Raw genomic sequence first — 23,922 nt, 5'->3', positions numbered from 1 at the left:
TTAAACTACTTTTCTCAGAGCAAAAACCTCTTACAAACTAGCATTTTTGTGCTAAGTATTGAGAGACAAAATCAGAGTATCCTTGTAGCTCATTTATTTATCTTACTACAGAGTGCTGTTAATTAATAGAGATCTTATATCGTTTTCACAATCTTTATTGCTCCTAATACCCTCTGATGGGTACAGAGACCAAAAGTACTAGTTTTCTAAAACATTATAGTAATAAAAGTATGTAATAAACATGTAGAACTCAACTGTGAATACATTATATTAAATAAAATCATCATCTCTTAAGAGCTTTAGGGAATTTATTCTAAACTTCTGCAGCATCTATATTAAAAATTAATTCTGAATGCATTACACAAAATACATAAAAGAATATTGCATATTTGATACAATTGCTCAATATAATTTTTGTAAAATGTATCTCTACATTGCTGTTTTACATATTACATTTCATAACAATACAATGATTTAAGACCTCAGTTTTAATTACAATAAAACAACATCAAACATTAATTTTAAATTTGTTTTACTATACATAAAATCCTGGACTTGAATCATTGCAAATATATGTTAATTGTAATTCATAATACAGCATGTATTAATACAAGGCATGACAAAATTATATCACAAATAAAGTGCCATATAGTTTTTTTTTTATTAAAAATTATAATTTTAGAAAATACAGTATATTATTCATTAATTTTATTAGTAAAATTATATATATATATTTTATGAGAGACATTTATATATAGATATATCTATATAATTTTTTACATGTCATGAGAAGTATAAAAATATCAACATAATTTTAATATTAAAAGATGGAATGCATTTAAGAAAATATTTTAATTTATTGTTATTGAATAATTATAATATATATTCCTTTTAGTTTTTAATAAATGTCTATATCCAAAAGTTATTATGGTTGAAACACACATGTATATGCAATATCATACAAAAATATATAAAATATTAAAATGTATTTTGCAAAATTATTCACTACATAGTAACACAGGTAATAATTGAGGTAATTTTATTAGTATATTATATATCATATTCATATATTAGCTAGCACGATTCTTGTGAATTGTAAAATTTTGCATCAAGTGACTTATTTTCTTGTAAAGTTTATGAACTAAATATAATATTAAAACCAAGATTTTAATCTCAAATCCATATCTAAATTTAAAACAGCTCAAAAGTATGAAAAAATATCATACATTTCTACATAAATTCAAGAAATATATAAGCATTCTAATATATTAAAACATTAATAGCTTATAAAGATATTCAAATCTCAAAACATTACCTACAAATTATCTGTTAAAATATATCCCAGAGAAATTATATATAATATTTTGTTTTAAATAATTCACACAAAAATAGACAGAATAATGGACTTTACATTGAGACAAAGTTAAATGTAAATTTTTATTCAACTATTTTAAAGTAAAAGATGTATGCTTATACACACTTTTGGGAATTTTGTCAGATCAACAGTTTAAACAATATAAATAATCCAAAATTATATCAATTTTATTTTAATTGTATGTATTTTTTATGATTTATTGTAACTGTTTTCTTCAGATATTCTTAAAAATTCATTATAGATTAAAATATACATGTATTGTATCTTAAAAATTATTTATGTAATAATATGTTTTAAGACTAGATAAAATATTCATTAAAACAGAAAAATAAAGTTACATTAATATAATATTTTGCTGCTATTATACTGCAAACTTGATATAAAAGACTTTACACTGTAATTCTTATTATAGGAACTAGTATATATCTTCTTATTCAGGAAAATAAAAAAATGCNAGGTAAGTCAATAACATTTACTGCAGTGGTTCCCAAACTTTTTTGATTCTCGGCACACTTGCTAAATCCAGAGTTTTTCCAAGATGCCCTATGTCAAATTCTAACAAGTATGTACAATTTGTGAAATAGCCAATATTTTTTAAATTAAAGTTAGGACATTAAGTAAAAAATATAATGTATTTAAGATAGCAAAAAAATTTAATTGAATAAATTTAATTAATTATAATTAGTGAGATGGATGAGCCTGTTGATCACTGCACATTTTCTCAAATCTTGGAATCAAACTAGACACAGCCACTCTCATTTCCTTCTCCACATTGATTCTCATGCAATGCTTAATTTTTATCAGAGCAACAAACTCAGCTTTGCACAAATGGAATTAAGATTCTCTGAGCTTTACCACTCAGAAGGGATATTCATCTTTTACTGATATCCAAAATTCAGTTAATTCCATGCTACTAAATTTTGTTTTCAACATATTGTCGCAAGACAACTCAATAAGATTCTCTTCTTCTGCAGCAGTAAATTCAGATGGAGCACTGGCATTAAATGGATCTTGAATCCATGCAAATTTATCAATATTATCATTTTTAAAATATTTTTCAAACCAGGTGATAAATGTTCTTCAAAAATAGATTTCATACTTAGAGAGAAATTAACTCCATTGGAGGTCAAAAACTGTTGCAACAAGGAAAAACAATCTTTTCCCCTGTTTTCATTTATTTTTCTTTTCCGTAGTTTTAATTTTTTTGTAAAAGCTGGAATTTTCTCAATCAACTTGTATGCTAGTTTTACCAAAAAATCTTCATTTGCACAATTTTCAGCATACTTGTGGTCTTCTTCTTTAAGAAAAATATAAATTTCCTGTCACATTTCAAACATACAAGACAAAAACATTACCTTGAGAGAGACATTGCACTCTCATAGTTATGTTTTGTGCTGTAGTGTTGTACAACAAAGATGTGTGCTCAGATCCTCGCCTGATCTTTTGAGAAATCTTACCTTCAACAGCTGAGTTTTTATAAAGTTTACTACATTTACTACATATTCTAAGGCCTGGTTTTATGTAGGACTCAGATATTTGATGCGAGTGCTTCCTGTGAATAATGCAATGGGTTCACAGTGCATCAGGGTCTTTGCTTAGAAAAAGTTCTTGCAATCTTCCATAACACCCGGACATTGAATGACACCATCAGTACCAATACCAATGTATTTGGTCCACTCCAAATTATTTTCAGATATAAAAATATCAAAAACCTCAAACAAGTTGTGAGTCTTTGCACCAGCAGTGATGCTTTTACAAAAGAGAGTCTTCTACAATGTTATTACTATCTATAAACTGTATATAGCAAATCAAGCAAGCATCATTGTCATCATCTGTCCTCATGCAGCTGCAACACAAATTCCTTCCCTTTTATTTTTTCAATTAACTGAACATTGGAGGTTTTCACTATGTGCTGTATTCTGTGAATTATTAGACAAAGGCACTTTTAAAAGCTGCTTCCCAGCAGACTCACTGATCATAATGTTCACCACATCTACAGCAGCTGGTAGAATGAGTTTTTCTGCGATGGTAGAGGTTTTTTACATTTTGTGATTCTATTTGCCACCTTTATTACTGATTTAAAGATTGCACCAGGTCTGCTAGATGTCGCATTGTATCTCATTGAATTGAAAGTGGAAGTAAAATTATGAAAATTTTATATTACTTCGTGGTGCCTGTGTGAGGAAGCAGTAGCTCCCTAGAGTGCTGCAGCACACACTGATTTATTGTAATAGAATGCTATCAAACTTCATACAATAACTTCCACATCAGTTATTCTTACACAAATTGATAATTAATGATGAAATAAAACAGAAATTTTAAATATTTTTATTTGTTGCTTTGAAGAAAATAAAATTTTCTTCAAAGCACAAATATATATATACTGTACATGAACCATATACACTCCTCAAAAGTGAAATTGCAATACCATGGAGGAATGCACATATCTATATGCAAATTGCAGAACCAGTAGAGGTGACAGATATGCAAATGATTAAAGATATTCAACAAACACCTATTTATTCATTAATGAATATGGCCCGCAATATGCAGATATATTGCATGGAATTCTATCAATGAGGTAATTAATGGTTGCCTGAGATATTCCTTGCCAAATTGTGTCCACATCATCTACAATATGTGGTGATGGTCCCTGGTACACTTCACATTGGACGAGATCCCACGGGTGTTTGATGGGCGAGAGTTCCGGAGCTGTCGGTCAGGGAAGGTCTCATAAGGAACTCCTTCCCTGCCCCGCCTATTGGCACCACAGGGTTAAAGAGACTATGCCTTATTCATCGACTGGTCAGTACCTGACGCGGTAGACAGGACGACGTAGCTGGGCCCTATGATCTTCATTCGGGCTCCCATCCGCACCCCGGCCCAGCCCTCTAACTTGGCATAACTTTTGTTTTGTGCAGCCTGTACTGCACTTATGGTTCACACTACTAAACCTTATCCAGCTCACACTTGTACTAAATGCTTAGACTTATACCTATGTAGTAGGTATTCAGACAGCGGGGCCCCTTTTCCTACGAGAGGGGACCCAAACTAGCTCTTTCCAAACCTATAGATCGAAGAGATCTATGATTTTTCCCATCAAATCCTTTAGTTTCTTTAGGTTCCCTTTACTAGCTGCTAGCGTTCAAAGTACTTGTTCAGGGGGCTTGGACCAGTCAACTTGGTCTGCCCCTAGGCGGNGAGGTGAAGGTGGGCGGAGAAGAGGGGTCGTTAATAACAAGCATGCCATTGCGAGCGATGAAATCTTCGAGGGTTCTGCCTCGGTTGTCCAGACGGTCGCCCCCCCAGGTTGGGGAGTGGGCGTTTGTATCACCAGAGAGGATGAGATAGGCGCCCGGGAAATGATTGATGATATGCTGTATGTTTTCGAGGATCTGGTCGATACTCAAGTCCTTTGGGCAGTAATAATTTATCATGTTGTATCTGTGATGACTGGTGGCGAACTCAGTACAACAGATGTACTCAGTACTTAGGGCTTTATGATGGAGGATGGGAAACGTGCACCAGGGCTGTCTACTGATTGAACATGATGGCCAGTGTGACACTTGGCTAAAAGGACTGGGACATAGTTTTTCTCGGGATATATCATGGCCATCCAAAGATATGTGCAATTTTGTCGTGGTGACGACAATTTCAGCCTTGTCAAACTCCGCTTTGATGTTCAGACCCACCAGGACCATCTTAAATGGCTAGAAGCCATAGCCATTTACAAAGCTGGCCAAGAGACCACCTATGTCAACTAGGAGGAACTTAGTTTGTTGCTAGCCTGGCAGGCCCTCATAGATGCCGATCTGTAATTGTATCTATCAGCATGTGATTGCGCATGCCCGGCAAAACGGATTTTGTCGAAATGACATTCAGTTTTGTTTTAAATCTTTACATTCCATTCTGAAGCATTCCAAACCTATTTGATCTGAAGAACTTTGCGATAGTTCGAAAACGTTTGTCACCCACTGTATTTTTTATACATAATGCACTGATAACAGGTTACAGAAGTAAGAATACCCAATGCCATTCAGTGATCCCAGTTGCAATGATGATGACACCACACCAGGTTTGCAGCCATGTCAAGCAGCCCAACTTCATGCAACCTATTGCAAATGTTTTGGTTGGACACAGATGCACCCATTGACTGCAACAGGCAGCATTGGATGTTGTGTGTTGTGGCAAACAGGTCATTCAGCAAATCTGCCAGTCTGTGTGCACTGGTGCAATCCACTCTCTCTTCAGCATGTTCACAGATGTTCCTGCATCCATCATATCACATATTGCTGGATGGTACAGTACATTGTGTCCAGTGCGTGTGATAAATGCATGCATTGACAAACCAAGGTCACAAAGGTCCAGGATACGGTTTTATTCCCCAACTGATGGTATTCAGCTTGCTGTTGTCTCTAAGACATTGTCTATGCTTCTCTAAAAGACTGACTACCACAAACTGTTACTGGTAACATTTATGGCCCAAGCTGGCTGCTGGTCTTTATAGCCAAAAACTGAGTACATGACCCAATGCATAAGCAAACTTGATCATTTGCATATCTCTCACTTCTACAGGTCCTGCAATTTGCATGTGGCTAGGCACATTCCTTCATGATGTTGCAATGTCAGTTTTGGGAGTGTATTTTATTGAAAAAACACTAAAAATTAAATTGGTATGTAAAATTAGAACATCAAATCAGGCAGTAGCAGTTTATTATTTTCCCAGCTGTTAGGTACTCATAACAAGGGAAAGTATTGGAATTGTGTCAATTTGACCTTCAAAGTTTTTTTTTGCATATCCATGTTTTCAGACCACCTAAACCCAAAGTAAAAAAATTCCGTAGACGTGTATTGGCATCCATTTTGTTTAATATCTCAGGATGGGGTAAAGATTAGAAAAGAAAATTTGGCATGATAACTTTTATGTAAGGAGAATTGACACTATTAAATTTTGGTGATTAAGTCAAACAGGGGGTTGGACTTAATAAAGATTTTACTCATTAGTAGCATTTATAATTTGTTTTATAAAACTCATCACTACCCTCACAGTTAAACTTTATTTTATAATAGTATAAAAAGTTTATAACAAAATCTGATAACAGATGATGCTACACACAATTGTATTTATTATTATTTAAAAAATAGCTTTTATAATTAAAATCTCAGCAGCCAGGAAAGTTATGTAACTCATTGCCAGATTTTATTATTACACTGAAGAAAATTTAGTGTTCCAAAAATAATTGGTTGGACTCTGAGGTCAAAAACTACCAGGTCTGGGCATTTGGGTATTTGAATGGATAATTTGTATGATACGTAATTTTTATTTTTAATCTTTAATAAAGAATTGTAATACATTGAAGTTGTATTGTAAAAATGTCAGTTTGCTCATGTGAGACCTAGAATAGTTCAATTCAAATTTTCTAACAAAAATATTTAAAATTGTTAGATTTTAAAAACAACCTCTCCCACAACTCCTGGGAAGATAAATCAACACAAAAAATCTTTTGAATATCCCAGTATGAACAATACTGATCCTGAAATACAAGCCGATCTCCATAAGGCCAAATTGTTAAAAATGTATGATCAAGTTTTTGCAACCTGGAAGCATTAGAAATATCAGGGCTATGGAGTCATGTACAAATCTACCGACTCCAACTCTTCCTTACCATCCGACTCCGGCTAAAACACCAAAACTCCACGACTCCAACTCCACAGCCCTGAGAAATATACAAAGCAGGCCCGTCTGGCAACTGCATTAATGCAAAGGATGTCACTAGTATTTCATATGCATGGAGGTGGTGCTATGAAGAAAAGTAACGGGAATAACACTAGCTAGTAGATAACGTTTCTACACCAGTATTTGCATCTTATTATTTGTGTGTGTGGATGTAAAGATATTTTTATCACTTTATTAACATGTACGGTAAAAAACGTTTTCCAAGATTTAAATATTTTGGAATTTAAAAATAATTTATAAACACTGTGTTCAAATTTATACTGGCCATTAGCCTGATGAAGACCAAGTTTATGGTCGAAAATGTTCATTTTGTTTAAATTCCCAAATTAAAAAAAGGAGGCAAAATAGGATTTTAGGACTACTAAATCATCATCAATAAATGAAATCTGGAATGTGTTCATCATGATTAATACTCATGCATATCATTTTTCTACAGTATTGCTTATTCTACTGCATAGTAGAATTATCAGTTTAGGTAGATAAATTAAATTCACTGTTAATAAAAAAAATATATACTTTTGCTTGGAAATCTACATATATTTTTGTTATAATGAATTCTTTGTTAATACAAGTTAATAAAAAATAAAGACAATTTAAACTACTTTTCTCAGAGCAAAAACCTCTTACAAACTAGCATTTTTGTGCTAAGTATTGAGAGACAAAATCAGAGTATCCTTGTAGCTCATTTATTTATCTTACTACAGAGGGCTGTTAATTAATAGAGATCTTATATCGTTTTCACAATCTTTATTGCTCCTAATACCCTCTGATGGGTACAGAGACCAAAAGTACTAGTTTTCTAAAACATTATAGTAATAAAAGTATGTAATAAACATGTAGAAGTCAACTGTGAATACATTATATTAAATAAAATCATCATCTCTTAAGAGCTTTAGGGAATTTATTCTAAACTTCTGCAGCATCTATATTAAAAATTAATTCTGAATGCATTACACAAAATACATAAAAGAATATTGCATATTTGATACAATTGCTCAATATAATTTTTGTAAAATGTATCTCTACATTGCTGTTTTACATATTACATTTCATAACAATACAATGATTTAAGACCTCAGTTTTAATTACAATAAAACATCATCAAACATTCATTTTAAATTTGTTTTACTATACATAAAATCCTGGACTTGAATCATTGCAAATATATGTTAATTGTAATTCATAATACAGCATGTATTAATACAAGGCATGACAAAATTATATCACAAATAAAGTGCCATATAGTTTTTTTTTTATTAAAAATTATAATTTTAGAAAATACAGTATATTATTCATTAATTTTATTAGTAAAATTATATATATATATTTTATGAGAGACATTTATATATAGATATATCTATATAATTTTTTACATGTCATGAGAAGTATAAAAATATCAACATAATTTTAATATTAAAAGATGGAATGCATTTAAGAAAATATTTTAATTTATTGTTATTGAATAATTATAATATATATTCCTTTTAGTTTTTAATAAATGTCTATATCCAAAAGTTATTATGGTTGAAACACACATGTATATGCAATATCATACAAAAATATATAAAATATTAAAATGTATTTTGCAAAATTATTCACTACATAGTAACACAGGTAATAATTGAGGTAATTTTATTAGTATATTATATATCATATTCATATATTAGCTAGCACGATTCTTGTGAATTGTAAAATTTTGCATCAAGTGACTTATTTTCTTGTAAAGTTTATGAACTAAATATAATATTAAAACCAAGATTTTAATCTCAAATCCATATCTAAATTTAAAACAGCTCAAAAGTATGAAAAAATATCATACATTTCTACATAAATTCAAGAAATATATAAGCATTCTAATATATTAAAACATTAATAGCTTATAAAGATATTCAAATCTCAAAACATTACCTACAAATTATCTGTTAAAATATATCCCAGAGAAATTATATATAATATTTTGTTTTAAATAATTCACACAAAAATAGACAGAATAATGGACTTTACATTGAGACAAAGTTAAATGTAAATTTTTATTCAACTATTTTAAAGTAAAAGATGTATGCTTATACACACTTTTGGGAATTTTGTCAGATCAACAGTTTAAACAATATAAATAATCCAAAATTATATCAATTTTATTTTAATTGTATGTATTTTTTATGATTTATTGTAACTGTTTTCTTCAGATATTCTTAAAAATTCATTATAGATTAAAATATACATGTATTGTATCTTAAAAATTATTTATGTAATAATATGTTTTAAGACTAGATAAAATATTCATTAAAACAGAAAAATAAAGTTACATTAATATAATATTTTGCTGCTATTATACTGCAAACTTGATATAAAAGACTTTACACTGTAATTCTTATTATAGGAACTAGTATATATCTTCTTATTCAGGAAAATAAAAAAATGCATGTACTTCAATATTAATTTTAATTGTAGTTATTTTTGCTAGATGTAGAAAATGGATTTCAATCACTTTAAAAGTACTATATTGAAACAATATCTAAATCACAGATACAGTATAATAGGCCACAAAGCTATCAAAATACATCAAATACTTTAATGCATGTATTCAAATATCCATTATTACTATGAGATAAACATTTTAAGTTCTAAATTTTTCACAATATTTAGAGTTATTAAAATTAGCTTCATAACAATTTCCTCTTAGAAGAATCGTGTCTTGCAGACTTTGAAAATTATTGAAACCCATATTTCATCATCTTACACTTATGTTTAATAGTAATTTAATAGTTTTGACAATGGCTAAAAGAAAATAAAACATTTATTCAGGTTCTAATTCTCTCCACACTTTTTTCACTCATTCCTCTCACTTAATACGTACCATTTTAAATGTTATATTTATCTCAATTTAAAATATATTTTCATTTTTTTCTAAATTTTCAATGCTTTAAAAAGAACTACTCTTTAGTTTGGCATTGCATTCACACTTTCCATTTTTATTCAATATATCTATCAACGATAAATTCAAATTCAAGAATGTAAGTTATCGAATGTTCTTATCGACATTTACATACTCCAAAAGAAAATTTCATATTTATAATATTTCATTTATTAAATTTAACACCCTTATTATACAGATTATATAAACTAATATGATATGCTTTTTTTTTTTTCTTTTATAAAATACACTTATGAAAAGCAAGATTTGCAAAATATACCATAACTATTAAAATTACAAATACTGTACCATTATATATATATTTAATTTCTTATTACTCTTGTATGATAAATCACACAAAATATAAACAAGCTACTATTACACAATGTTACATTCTATGATCATATTAAAGCAAATAATTCAAAAATTCTAGAACGATTTTTAATCATATTCTATGACGACAACTGCAAATGTGAGTTTTAATTCATTTTTGACTTTCTTTGACATCTTTGTAGAGGATGGAAAAAGTTTTATTGTTGCATTTATGAATGCTGAAAAATATGTTATATTTAATCTATTTCATTAATTAATGAAACAAATTAGTTATAACATTAAATCAATCATAATTTTAAATATTAATCTGTACTTTTTAAATTTGAGTTAACAAGTACATATGTACTGCAAACTCTTTAATGTAAATTATTAACCAAATTGTCAACATCTAGGAACTTAGTAATGATAAATTTCTGATGAAATTTTGTCACTACTTAACTTCATGAATAAATCTAAAAGGAAGACATTTCTCAGTTGCATAAAATACTGACATTGATTGCAATAACTGCACCTTGTCGGTACTATCATTGATGATGACAATGTTTTTTTTTTTGTATAAAATGCAAGAACAAAACTTACTTTCATACTAAATACTGAAAGAAACTGTCATATTGTCCTGTAATGTATGAGACAGAAATAAGAAAGTTTTACCAGATATAATACCTTCCAAATAAAATTGAAAATTATTCTAGAGTTTTTGGTTATTGTATTTTTTTTTATGGTATAACTTTTGCCACATCCAGCACATATTTAAATCTAAACATGAATAAAATTAATATTTTCTATATTTTTGTAATTTTTATATCAATATAATAATATTTAAAATATTTTTCTTGTAAAAAATACAAGCGTTTAATTAATGAAATTTTTAAAGTTCACACAAATAAAGAATAATTTACTTAAAACTTTAGTCATCAGTGTCTTCTGATTCGTCATCTTCACTTATGTAGCGCTTAACCGCTCGACTTTTTCGTCTTCTTTCTCTTTTCAGTGGTTCTTCTATACTTTTACTGAGGCGTAATTTACTTTCATCATCAGAATCATTATCTTCTCCACCATCCTCTTCACCTCCCTCTTCTCTATCATCTTCTCCACCATTGTTATCTCCATCACTATATTCATCACCTCCAACCAAAGCCAAATCACCCCCCTTTTCCAATCGTTCTCGGGCATTAGTGAAAACAGACTGCAGAACAATAGAATCTTCGTATATCAAAGAACCTTCTACATTATATGTTTGGGCATTTTTACATAATATCATAAATTCACCTTCAAGATCATCTAAACTACGATAGCGATGATGTTTGATTTTTTGTTTAATTTTCCGTAAATCGACTGGTTTTTTTATAACTTCATAATAATCTGGGAGTTCTCGTCTTGGAGGCAATTGCAAGAAAGCACTACTTAACACTCTTCCATCACTGTCTTTGTAATTTATTACAATATCAAGGAGTTTTTTCATTTGTTTTGTAAGCTTAGGTGGATTAGGTGGAAGTTTTTCTAGAGGAGGTCGTCCTCTTTTTCTTTTCTGTTTTGGTTCTTCTACCTCAACTTCTCTCTTTCTCTTACGGCCTCTTTTCTGTTTTTTCTTTGTTTCCCACTCTTCCAAGTTCTCTTCTTCTATAGCTTTCAAAAGTTGTTTCTCTGTTAAATTATATGAATAATCTATTTCTTTTCTCTGACGAGAACCACGACCAAATAATTTATCTTCTTCTTCTTCATTAGTCAGTCTTTCTACTTCTGCATCATCTTTTACTAGCCAAGCAGGCAATTCATCCTCCTCTATAAGACGAGGTTTACGTTTTGTGTTGCGTGCTTCTTCTCTTCTTCGATCAAGATCCATTTTTCTGAATATTTCAAATTCTTCTTCATTTCTTGCAATTAACTGATTGATTGTTTCATCATCTGGTACTTCATTTTCTTCATCTTCATCTATTTCATCCTGTACTAAAATAGCTTGAAGAAACTGTTTTCTTTCAGAACCAGTGGATTTTTGATCAAACATACCAGCTTGTATAACTTTTTCATCTAAGTTCAATTTATATTTTGCAGCTGCAAGAATTCTTTCTTCTACAGAATTCACAGTAACTAAACGCAACACACGTACTTCATTCTGCTGACCAATACGATGAGCTCTATCTTGGGCTTGAAGATCCTGATGGGGATTCCAATCAGAATCAAAAATAATTACAGTATCGGCAGCTTGCAAATTCAAACCAAGACCACCTGCTCTAGTACTCAATAAAAATACAAAATAAAGAGAATTTGGATCGTTAAATAATTCTAACAAATGGCCACGATCATCTGATTTTGTTGCACCATCTAGTCTTAGATAACTGAAATTTCTATAATTGAGATAATCTTCCATTATTGTCATGAGTGTGGTCATTTGACAAAATAATAATATCCGATGACCTGTCTGTCTGAATTTTGGTAAAATACGATCCAATAATTCAAATTTTCCAGAAGCTCGATATAAATCTGGTCCTTGCACTATACCAGTTGAACATTCTGAATGTTCTACAAATGCTTCTTCAATATGCTGAAACATAAATGGATGATTACATATCTTTCGAAGTTGCATAATAGTATTCATTAGTGTTTTTGTACCACCCTTTCCTTTCTTATCCTTTTCTGAACCATCAGTAAGTAAAACACCTTTTGTTTGCATATGTCTATATAGTAAACGTTGAAGAGCTGACATATCACATTTAACAACATATTCAACTTTCTCTGGTAACTGAGCTTCTACTTCTTTTTTTAGTCGACGTAACAAAAATGGCCGAAGCACTTTATGTAAACGTCGAATGATAAGAATAGTTTCTTCTTCATTCAATTCAACTTTTTCTCCTGTTGTAGCAAATGGTGCATTAAACCATTGTTCAAATGTATTACAACATTTAAAAATGCTAGGTAATAAGAAATTCAGCAATGCCCATAACTCTGGGAGTTTATTTTGTAATGGTGTTCCTGTTAATAGCAGGCGATGAGGAGCACTATAATGGATATTAAGAACTTGAGTTAATTTGCAATGATGATTTTTCATACGATGCCCTTCATCTATAATCATGTATTTCCATCGAATTTTTGCTAAAATAGCTTTATCCTTAATAACATATTCATAAGTAGTAAGAAGAACATTAAACTTGGTGCTCTTTAGTTGCTGAGCAATCTGTCGTCGAACATTTGGCAAACCTTTATATGCAATTTTAACAACAGATGGAGCCCAATGATTAAATTCTAACATCCAATTTGATAGAGTTGATAACGGAACAATTATTAAATAAGGACCAAATACTTTCTTTTTTTCCATTAAGTATGTAATCAAAGCAATAGTCTGAATGGTCTTACCCAAACCCATTTCATCTGCTAAAATACCATTTAAATTATTATTATATAATGAAACTAACCATTCCAAACCTTTAACTTGATATTCTTTTAATTTACCATTAACCAGAAGAGATGATTGTTCTTTTACTTCTTCTCTAATACCATGAGCAATATTGTAATAATTTTGATAACCTTCAAATATTTTGTATTCATCATCTTCAGCTTGTGCAGCATGAATAATTTCTTTAGATTCATCATCAAAACCTTTATTATTACCTTGACCATGTGATAATCGTGATTTACCTTCTTCATCATCATCTGAATCAGAACCATCATCATCCTCGTCGTCTTCATCATCTTCATCACGAGGTGCAACTTCATAACCAGGATGCATTTCTAACCAAGCATCTAGCTGGCTTGCCAAAGGAGCATGAGGTCCCGAAAGTACATTCCCAGTAGCTGTCTCTATTATATTAACATGTATATCACTCTGTTGAGAACTTTCATCTATAAGACCTTCTTGCAATGACTCATTATTTTCACCAGAATTTTCTTTTTGTTGTAATTTCTGTAATTTCTTCTTCTTTTTCTTCTGTTTTCTCTTTTCTCGCAATTTTTGCCTTTGGTCAGCTTTATGTTGTCTCACCATTTCTGTCAAATTACGTATATACTCATCAGTCTGTGATAATAAAAATGCTAATCTTTTATCTTTTTTCTGATCAATAAGTTTTCTATAGCCTTCTTCATCTTCAGCCATAAGTCGTATCAAACGTTCTTTTTCTATTCTCTGTTGTTCCTTTTTCTGTTCTCGTTCAGTATTAGCATGATAAGTAACTACAGCTTTGTTCACTTTTCCAATCTTTCCTAGCATATTACGATGATATTCTCTGAAATCTTTTCCATGTTGAAGTACTGCATTTAGATACTCTTGGTGTTTTTGCCTTCTCTTTCTTTCTTGTTCAAGTTTTTGTTGTTTTTCAAGTTTTTCAGTTATACGAGCTTCTCTAAGTCCTTGACGTTTGGAACGTTTATATAACTTTGGATTAAATGATGATTCTAATGTTGTATCTCTACGCATACAAGAAATTACTTCTGATCGCAACTGGCGTTGAAAATTTAAAAGTCTTAAAGCTTTTAATTCTATCATTGCTTTGATTCTCAAATCATCTGGTAAATTTGCTGGTAAATTTGAAAATTCCTCAATTCTGTGAACAATACGAGCAGCCAATCTATTTTCTCTTTCTTTTAAAATTTCAACTGGATCAATACCTTGAGGTTTTGCTATTGGAGTAATTCGATTCTGTTTTTGTTGCAATTGCATCATGGTAGGAACATTATTCACCTGTTCATTTGATCCTACTTGTTGTGAACCAGGCAGAATTTGAACAGATCCTGAGTTCTGAGAGGCAGCATTTACTTGATTTGTATTTGTAACTATTGTTGCTGGCTGAGCTGTGTTATGTGAGGTAGTCTGTTCATAAATTGTTACAGTCTGTCCTGGTTTTATCTGTTGTCCCATCACAGTTCCACTAATAGACTGATTTGGAATATCTCTTACTGCAGACTGCAAAGTTAGAGCATTTGTTTGCTGATACAAAGCATGTGGAGAAAGTCTTTTTCCAAGTAGTGCTAAACTCAAATTGTCAGGAATAGCTTGGTTACGTGCTAAATACCTGTAAGCTCTTATCTGTGCTCTTAGTTGGTTAATCTGGGCATTACTTAACAACATAGGCTTTTGTACCTGATTTGAACCTATTGAATTCATGTTTTCAATTGTCGTTTCAGAAATAGACTGTTGAGAATTACTCATCTCAGGAAATGCGGAATAAGAGTGATTATTTTGATCAACTTCTCCGACTTGTTGCACGGATGAATTTTGGATATTTTGAGATCCTTGTCCTTGTTGATATAATACAGCATACGACTGAGAATTTGTTTTGTTACCGACATTTGTCTGCGCATCTGTTGCAGCATTAGAATTTTGAGCTAAATAATTAGACGATGCATTCGACGGCGAAGGAGGTAGACCGATCGTTTGAGACGGAGGATAAGACTGTTCGGATGTCAGCGGCTGTTGAGTTTGCGCAATAACCTGATAAGACGCCGCCGGCTGCGAATGAACTTGAATATTTAAATTATTTTGTACAGGTTGGTTATTAAGCACTGTAACTTGTTGATTTTGCGATGCTGGAGATGGAATATTTGCATTTGTGGTTCCTGAATTTTGTTGAATGGGACCTGTAGAAGGATTGTGGACACCAGTTCCTGATGATGTCCCAGGGCTTGGGATTGCCTTATTTCGATTTGAAATTGCCATCATCTGGGCATAATGTTGATCATCTTTTTCTTCGATTGAGGTTAAAGTTTTTTGAAGAATATTTTTATCATCTGACACTAATCGTGATTGTTGTTCAGATATATTTCTACTTGAAGGTTGAACAATAGTTTCGTCTGTCGTCGCCATGACAGTCTCTAAATAAAATATATATATACTTCAATTTAAAAAAAAAATCATATATATTTATAATAATATAAGTAACAAACCTCACAGAAACGTTATTTACTAAAATCAAAACATAAGAATCCACGTTTTTAAATTTTTTACATCTCACGAAATCACTTCCTACTTTTAATGAATAACCATTTCAGAAACTGGATTTGTACGATTGTTAACACTGGATGGCGCTTCAAATTCTTAGAATTTTTAATGATTTTCTTTTTTCTTTTTTCTTTTTCTTATTGATAATTTTTATTATACATTTTTATTAATTGTTATAACAAAATAATCAAATTCCTAACAACGAGTGATAAGAATTATATAAATCTAAAATCCGAAGTAAATGTGATAATGCATGAAAAATAATTTTGAAACTTTTTACGATTGATTGGTTAAATTAATTAATGTGATGTATCAAAATTGGTAAACAATAATTTCGTTCCCTTTCGAACAGGCCTGACCAATAGCGGACTTGATTAACATGTACGAAGAATAAGAAATAATATTCCGACTCGTACTACACGTGACAAATTATGATAGTCTAGATCACGCTTGAACCGTGCTTCTCCGAGGCAATCTGTTATTAATTTATCGTGCACCCATATGCTTGCCTGACTATATTTTAAATAACTAAAATGGAAAATAAAAGCCTAATTAATTAAGTGATAACAGTCACAATTTTTTATGATGTCGAAAGAAATATATCATTTTTTAATCTTTTTTTTTTGTTTTTAACTCTTTCCGCCCTGTGGGCACTAAGAGGCCTCTTTAAGCAAGCCCATTATGGGTTCGGCCAGGCCCACAATGAGGCGACCGGGTAATGAGGGACGGGGCCAGACATATTCGGACGGACCACTTTCCGAAAAATTCCTGGGGATTTATTCCCAGGAATTTTTCGATTCCAGGGGATATTCGATCCCGTGTCTCCCAGATCGATCCGTCCGGATTCGATCCCGTGCTCCCAGAGCGGTAGGCTTCCACCTTGACCGCTTGGTCATCCGGCTGTGTATTTATTTTTTGACCAGTCGAATGGCCGAAGAGACAAAAGCATTAAGACGCCCGTTCTGGACATCTAGGGAATCCGAATTCAAGTATGGGTTGGATCCTCAAAAGGCTTCCTGAAGAATTTTACGCGAAATATGTCGTGCTCCATCTCCTGTCACAACCTGATTTATTGTGAGTCTGATAGAACCCATAATGGACATAAAGGGAATATTTTGTTAATGCCTTCAGGATGAAATTATAAATAAATAAACTATTTTAAATAAAAAAAAATAATAAAAGTTTTTCTTTTAATCAAAATGCATATTGTTCTTTTCAATATTTAAAATTTTCAATGAAGAATACAGAGTAAAATATATATGATTTTTCAAGATATTTTGCAATTAGAATAAGCATTGTTTACGGAATCCTAGCAACATAAGAATGCCGCCAGCCGGATAGCTAAGAAGGTGAAGGCATAAGCCTATCGCTCAAGGACCGCAAGGAAGAAAAACCCCAGGGAACTTTTGAGAGATAGTACATTCTGGATATGACAGGCCCGTCCCTTGTCCCCAGGCTGTCCCATTGTTGACCTGGTCGAACCCACAATAAACTTAAAAAAGGTCTTTTTAGTGTCCATATGACAGAACGAATAAAAATAAATCAGTTAGAAAATATAAAAAGTTTATCATATGAATGGTTTTTCTATTTTTTAAAGCTTCATTTATTTCTGTCTATACAAAACCCATGTTATAATTGCACCATTTTAAATCACTTCCTATCAGTTTATAAATTACCCATCACTACAAGGAATCGCTTATATCCAAATTTCAATTTAAAAAAAACTAGACATATTCCGGCCTTCGTATAAGAAAGCCGAAGTCAAACCGACGTTGGCCATCTACCGGTAATTTTTGTGATAATTTCTAAAAAATCAATTAAAATTAAGAAAAAAACTATTTGAACCATAATATAGTATAAAATTCACGTAAAAAAGTTTCTACAAGAAAAAACAAAAATTATTATTTTAACAATTAATTACACTATTAGCGAATCATCTAAATATATTTATTAATTTCGAAATAAAGATGATTATTTAAAAAAAATCTCTCGATTTGTCACGTGAATTTTTTTAATAGAAAATTTTAAAAATAAATAAATAAATAAATATTTCGTCCATATTAGTATTAATATTATATTTTTAATAAACATTTAGGCAATTTTTTAAAATAGTAATTAATTACTTGGTAATGTTTATTATGAAAATGAAATCTTAATATGTAAGATGGAGGACGGTATCCAAAATGGCTTCCTTTTTCTTCTGTAGTTTGTGTTTGTTTTTCTTGAAAAATTCGTTAATTTATATACAATTAAAAGATGTAACATTGATAAACAAGAGAGTTCATTGAACATTTATTCGTCTTTAAAATTATCAGGTATTAATTAATTAATATTTAAAATGATTAATTATTGATGCTTTCTATACTCGCAGTTTAATAAATTATAAAAGAAATCAAATGATTAAATTAATTAGAAGAATATTTTGTAATATTTGCAATTAATATTTGTATTATTCAATTTAAATTGAATTTATGTAATGAGATAAATAAACGTAGAGAGATTGACAAACGGACGTTAAAGGTAAACGTAAGTAAGAAACTTCGTAAGAATTATTATAATAAACGATTTATATATTAATTTATATAAAAATTATGTTATAAGAGAATGTCTAGACATTATAACAGTTTATTATTATATTAATCTACAGTCGTTGCTTATCAAATGTTTAATTTTTGATTATCAAATTCAATAATTGCAGCAACAGTCGTCTGTGTTACAATTTCCAGTGTAATTTTAATATTAAGGCTATGAAAATAATTTTAAAAGAACATGCAGCCTATTGTTTTTTCAAAGCCTGAGGCGATTGCCTTTTTTTTTCTTTTTCCTCTCTTGCTCTTAGCTCATTGTGCATTTATTATATTTAAGTTTTTATGGTGTGGTAATTTATTTTAAAATATTATACAAAGTTTATTGGTAATGATGGTGCATCCAGAGGGGAGCTGTGAGACTCTGCATCCTCCAAAGAAAAAGGGGGAAAAAAAAAATAGAAAATGTTTAAAAAATTTTTTTCTAATTAAAATCATTTTTTTTTATTTATATTCTGACATGTCTTCTACAGTAATACATTGGTTTTTGTTTACTTTGGTTATCGTCAATTTTTTTTTTTTTTTGTGAAAAATTTGTCTTGGTTTTCATTGGCGTGCCCACTTGACTTTGCTGCTAATTTTGCAAAAATAAAGGGTGATCCACATGTTTTATTGCCCAGTGTGGTGTTGTTTCTTGTTGTGTGAGCGTTACCCTGCACGTCTAGCCAAACAATTCCATTGCTTTCCTTTTAGCTCTGTTATGGGACCAAAGAAAGTTTCCAGAGCCTGCAGCCCTTCGAATGTATTGTTAAATGTTCATTTATTATTTACATTAGTTCTTTTTATATTCGGTTTATGTTAATTTCTTGTATTAAACACAATATTTATGCTCTATAAAATGTGTTTTTGGTATGTATTTCAGAGTATCTAGAACAAATTAATTGGATTTACATTGATTCATATGGAAATAATTGCCTTGGTTTTGTTGGTTTCAGATTTTGCCAATTGTTTTCGGATGGATTTTCGATGAAAACCAAGGTGTTAATGTATTTCTATACTACTAATGGATTAGTTGTTGCATAAGGTGGGAATTTTATTGAATTGGCATTAAAAGTTTATCTGTTCAACTGGGCTCCCCAAGATTAAATCTTGAGTGTGTAACTGATTGGGAATATATATTTTATTGTGTCTGATAAACTTGCCAAGATAACTTTAACAGTTATCTTGGCAAACCAAAAATACTTGTTTACTTTAAAATATTATAAATATAAGATTATTACTAAGCCTATATTATACTTTGCTTAGTAATAATGTCATTGTTAATTAAATATATGCTTGATTTTAACTAAAGAAAAAATTAAATATATTAATGCTTTAGGTTGATTATATGGCTACACAGACATCAGTTGATATCTGTGGGAGATTAAATTCAATTTTTGTCTGTAACCTTGTGATTTTTTATAGGTGGAGAATGATGTCCAAACCAGTGCTATTATCTTCATTCATGCTATTTCATTTCATTTGTAGATCAAAAATATAGAATGTATTATTTATAATACATTATCGCATGATAGAAAATCGTCAATTTCAGAATAGTATATCAAATTATTTATAAAACTTCTTATTAATTTTATTTGTAAAAGGCAGTAAATAATGTAAGTCATTCATGTAAAGATTTAGCATAAAAATTGAGTTGAATATTAATATTAAATAGGAAGTAAATGGGAACTTTATGAACTAAGAATAGATCTCAAATATATTAAATAGATGAGTTTTCTATGTTTAATTTTAGAAAAGGCTAAGATTTTGAATTCTATATTATGGTTAAATAATGTTTTATAATGTAAATTTATAGAATTACCATAATATTGAATCTACTTAATTATAAGGCAGTTAGTCTACAATATTTATTTATCTTGTAATAAATATAAGGACCAAATGATAAATGTTCAAAACTTATCGAATCATGTGTAGCAATTAATAGTAATTTTTATAAAAAATTTACTAATATATTAATCTTATATATCATAGCTGTCTTTTAGTTATTAACTTTGTATGCACCAGTGGTGCACCCAGGGGGTGGCACAAAGGGCCTGGTACTCTTCAAAGGAAAAGGAACACTAGTAAATTTTCTCTACTCTTTCCAAGATTAAATCTTGTTTGTGCCTCTGAGACTCACTGTGGGTGTCTTTTTTTAAAATTTGGTTGGAGTGTGGATTTATTCAAGCCTGTATGATTTTTGAATCTTTGGGTTTATTTTTTTCAAAATTAGGTTTTGTATGTAATGGTGTGAGAGTGGCTTTAGGAATCATTAAATAAAAACCAAAAAATAATTTTAAAAAGTTCGCACACAATAAGAAATTTGATGCAGTTATTTTTACAATTAAAATTTTGACTAAGATATTTACTGTATCTGTAGCTTAGAAATAAATTTATTCAAGTATTGTAGATTTATTTTTTTTTAAATATAATTGACAAGGTTGTGGAGTTGGTGTACCAAAAAACTCTGACTCAGACCTTCTAAAATTCTATGAGTCAATCCAGTTTTGACTTCTGCCTCCGAATAATAATTTAAAATATAGTTTGATTTTATATTAACCTAGAATGACATTTTATCACTGCCAAGTGAATTATCAGGCTACTTTTAAAGTGTTTTTAAGTGAGTGTTTGACTTTTTAAAGAAATACTGATTTTCAAATTTAATTGAAACAGAAAAACCTTTTATATTAATCAAAGAACCTTATATGACATTTGGCACTACATTAAAATTGTTTTTGCATTTTTAATTTATTAAGCACTATCAATTGCTGCATGAAAGTTTCAACAGTGACATATTATTAAACATTCAGAAAAGCAATAAACTAATCCTTCTTGCTTTGATTAAATGATAAAAGCCTTTTATGTATGTTAAAGACTACACACTAATAATTTTTCAAATTTTTTTAACAATTGTTTTTGGTGTACATAGTGAAGAGAGTCATTTATTTTCAAAACCTAAAGATTATAAGTAACTTTTAACTTTATCCAAAATTTAGATTTATGAAATATATTTAATTAAGCTGGCCTCTTAAAATAGGATATCTTAGAACTTTCATTGCATGTTTTGTTTTGACATACCTGAAAGACTGCTTTATTAATGTAGGTTTTTAATTATGTGTTGGTGTTGTCTAGTATTCTGGTGTTTGGAATATTCAGCACTGTGCATGGTCTCAACTAATTAATGCTACTCTTTTTTAATAAAGATTAATAAAAGCAAAAACAAAGCACACTTTTTACTGATAGATAAAAATATGTTGCTTTAAATTCTTAGGTACAGTATAATTTTTTATTGTAATATAAACTTATTAAATCTGTTTTTAATCTGTCTGTTAATTAAGTGTACAAGTGTACTTAATTTTTTAGATACTTAACAAGCAAGGGAAATCTAACGACCTGAATGGCCAAAGTGGTTAGGGTGTCAGCCTACCACTCTGATAGATCCTGGATGAAATCCAGATGGACAACCTCAGGAATTTTTTATGAGCAGTCTGTCTCAGATTTTTTTCACTCTTCCTTTTCTGTGGGCATTATTAAGAGGGCCTTTTTTTAAGTCCGTAATTTGGCCAGCTTGCAATGGAGTGGTTAAGTGGGTGTGGGGTGGGACACAACTAGGATTTTTCTACCAGGATTTCAGGATCTTGGTTATTTTTAAATTTAAATTTTACAAGCAATTCTTACTCTAGGAAATCCTGTAAATTCCTTTAAAATTTAATTTTCTTTTATTTTGTGTTAAGTTGGAGAAATTTTGTTAATAAAGAGTATAATTAACTCATAAATTGTCAAAATACAGAATGTGCAGGTCACAGATTGTTAATAATCAATATTTATTAAAAATGGCCAACAGCAATTTACATACTAAAAATATATTAGAGAGTACAAATAAAATTTTTTCTTCGCAATCCATTGCTTCACAGTCAACATTGACAATTCAAAAATATAAAAAACTTCACTTTCAGAGACAAATTTTTTATTTGAAATTATGCCTCTCTAAAAAGTATAAATTGGTTAAATGACTTCTTAAAAGCTAATTAAAGCTAAATTAAATAACATGTCACTTTTTAATATTTGTATAACCATTTATTTGAAATTTTGCTTGCGTAATTTTTCGAATTCTGCATTAGATTTTAGAGAAATAACTGAAGATGGACACTTAATGCGTTTGAAAACATTCTTATGTTATTAAAGAATTAAGCTGGACTTTTGAATGGTTTTTTATATTATTAATGATCTTTGAGTTAATTATAAGTCATAAATAGAATACAAATTATGTTCAAAAAGCATTTAAATTATAAAAACAAGAACATGAATTAGAATTTTTGAAACATTTAAATTAACAATTTTGGTATTAACCATTTATTTAAAGAAAATTTAATGGCATTTATCTTCCTTATTAAAGCCAAACTAAAGGAATGTAATATTAAACTGTCATATTTTAATAAATTTAATTTTTAATTTATTTAGAAGTAAATTAAAATTAATTGTATTTCTAATTATTAAATGTATTAAGATATGGCAGGTTAACTATTTACCTCTAAGCCAAATTGCTTTGTTTATGATCATAAAGATTTTATGTTAATATTATGTTAATTTTCAGTTGATATACAGTAGAGTCACATACAATGTGGTGTGGTATATTATGTGTTACAGAAAATTTTATTATTTAAAATTATCAGATGATTTTATGCAAGTTTAAACTTATGCCTAAAAGTTAAAGAAGAGAACGTAATACTGTGTGTACAATTAGTACTCATACAAAGTTCTAATTTTGTTGTACTTCTGGATGACAAAATTAGAACTTTGTATGAGTACTAATTGTAATTTTTTGTTGTGTTATATGAATTTGCATTATAGGGAAGCACATTATACAGGAGTTTACTATATTGGATTGTTTAGGAAACTTAGAGTAAATTTTAAGAGAAGTAAAAGAAATGGTTTTAAAACTAAAAATATACCTCTATTAAATTATGTATGCATCATTGTTTTTAATGATGTATTGCCATCTATGGGGAAGCTTGTAATACTCTCTCCATAGGACTTTCAAGTCTTTTCCACAAAAGACTGTTTCATATG

The 23,922-nt window shown here is 29.9% G+C and overlaps 1 protein-coding gene and 1 pseudogene across 1 annotated transcript in view; one reads left to right on the top strand and one right to left on the bottom strand.

Annotated features, from left to right (window-relative positions):
* Positions 1-9,777: 9,777 nt before the first annotated feature.
* On the bottom strand, positions 9,778-16,394 carry LOC111637770 (annotated as a pseudogene).
* A 2,058-nt stretch (positions 16,395-18,452) lies between these two features.
* The window catches only part of LOC111637772 (membrane-associated guanylate kinase, WW and PDZ domain-containing protein 1-like), a 65,155-nt gene continuing 59,685 nt past the window's right edge, over positions 18,453-23,922 (top strand). Inside the window, exon 1 of the mRNA XM_023383343.1 lies at positions 18,453-18,603. The gene's annotated coding sequence lies outside the window, so the exon portion shown is untranslated. The remainder of the gene's footprint in view (positions 18,604-23,922) is intronic.

This window comes from Centruroides sculpturatus, unplaced genomic scaffold (genome assembly GCF_000671375.1).
Source record: "Centruroides sculpturatus isolate CEXI.00-Female unplaced genomic scaffold, Cexi_2.0 scaffold1116, whole genome shotgun sequence".
In the NCBI taxonomy this organism is placed as follows: Eukaryota; Metazoa; Arthropoda; class Arachnida; order Scorpiones; family Buthidae; genus Centruroides; species Centruroides sculpturatus.
The sequence above is the reverse complement of the archived record's forward strand: the minus strand, read 5'-3'. Positions and strand labels throughout refer to the sequence as shown.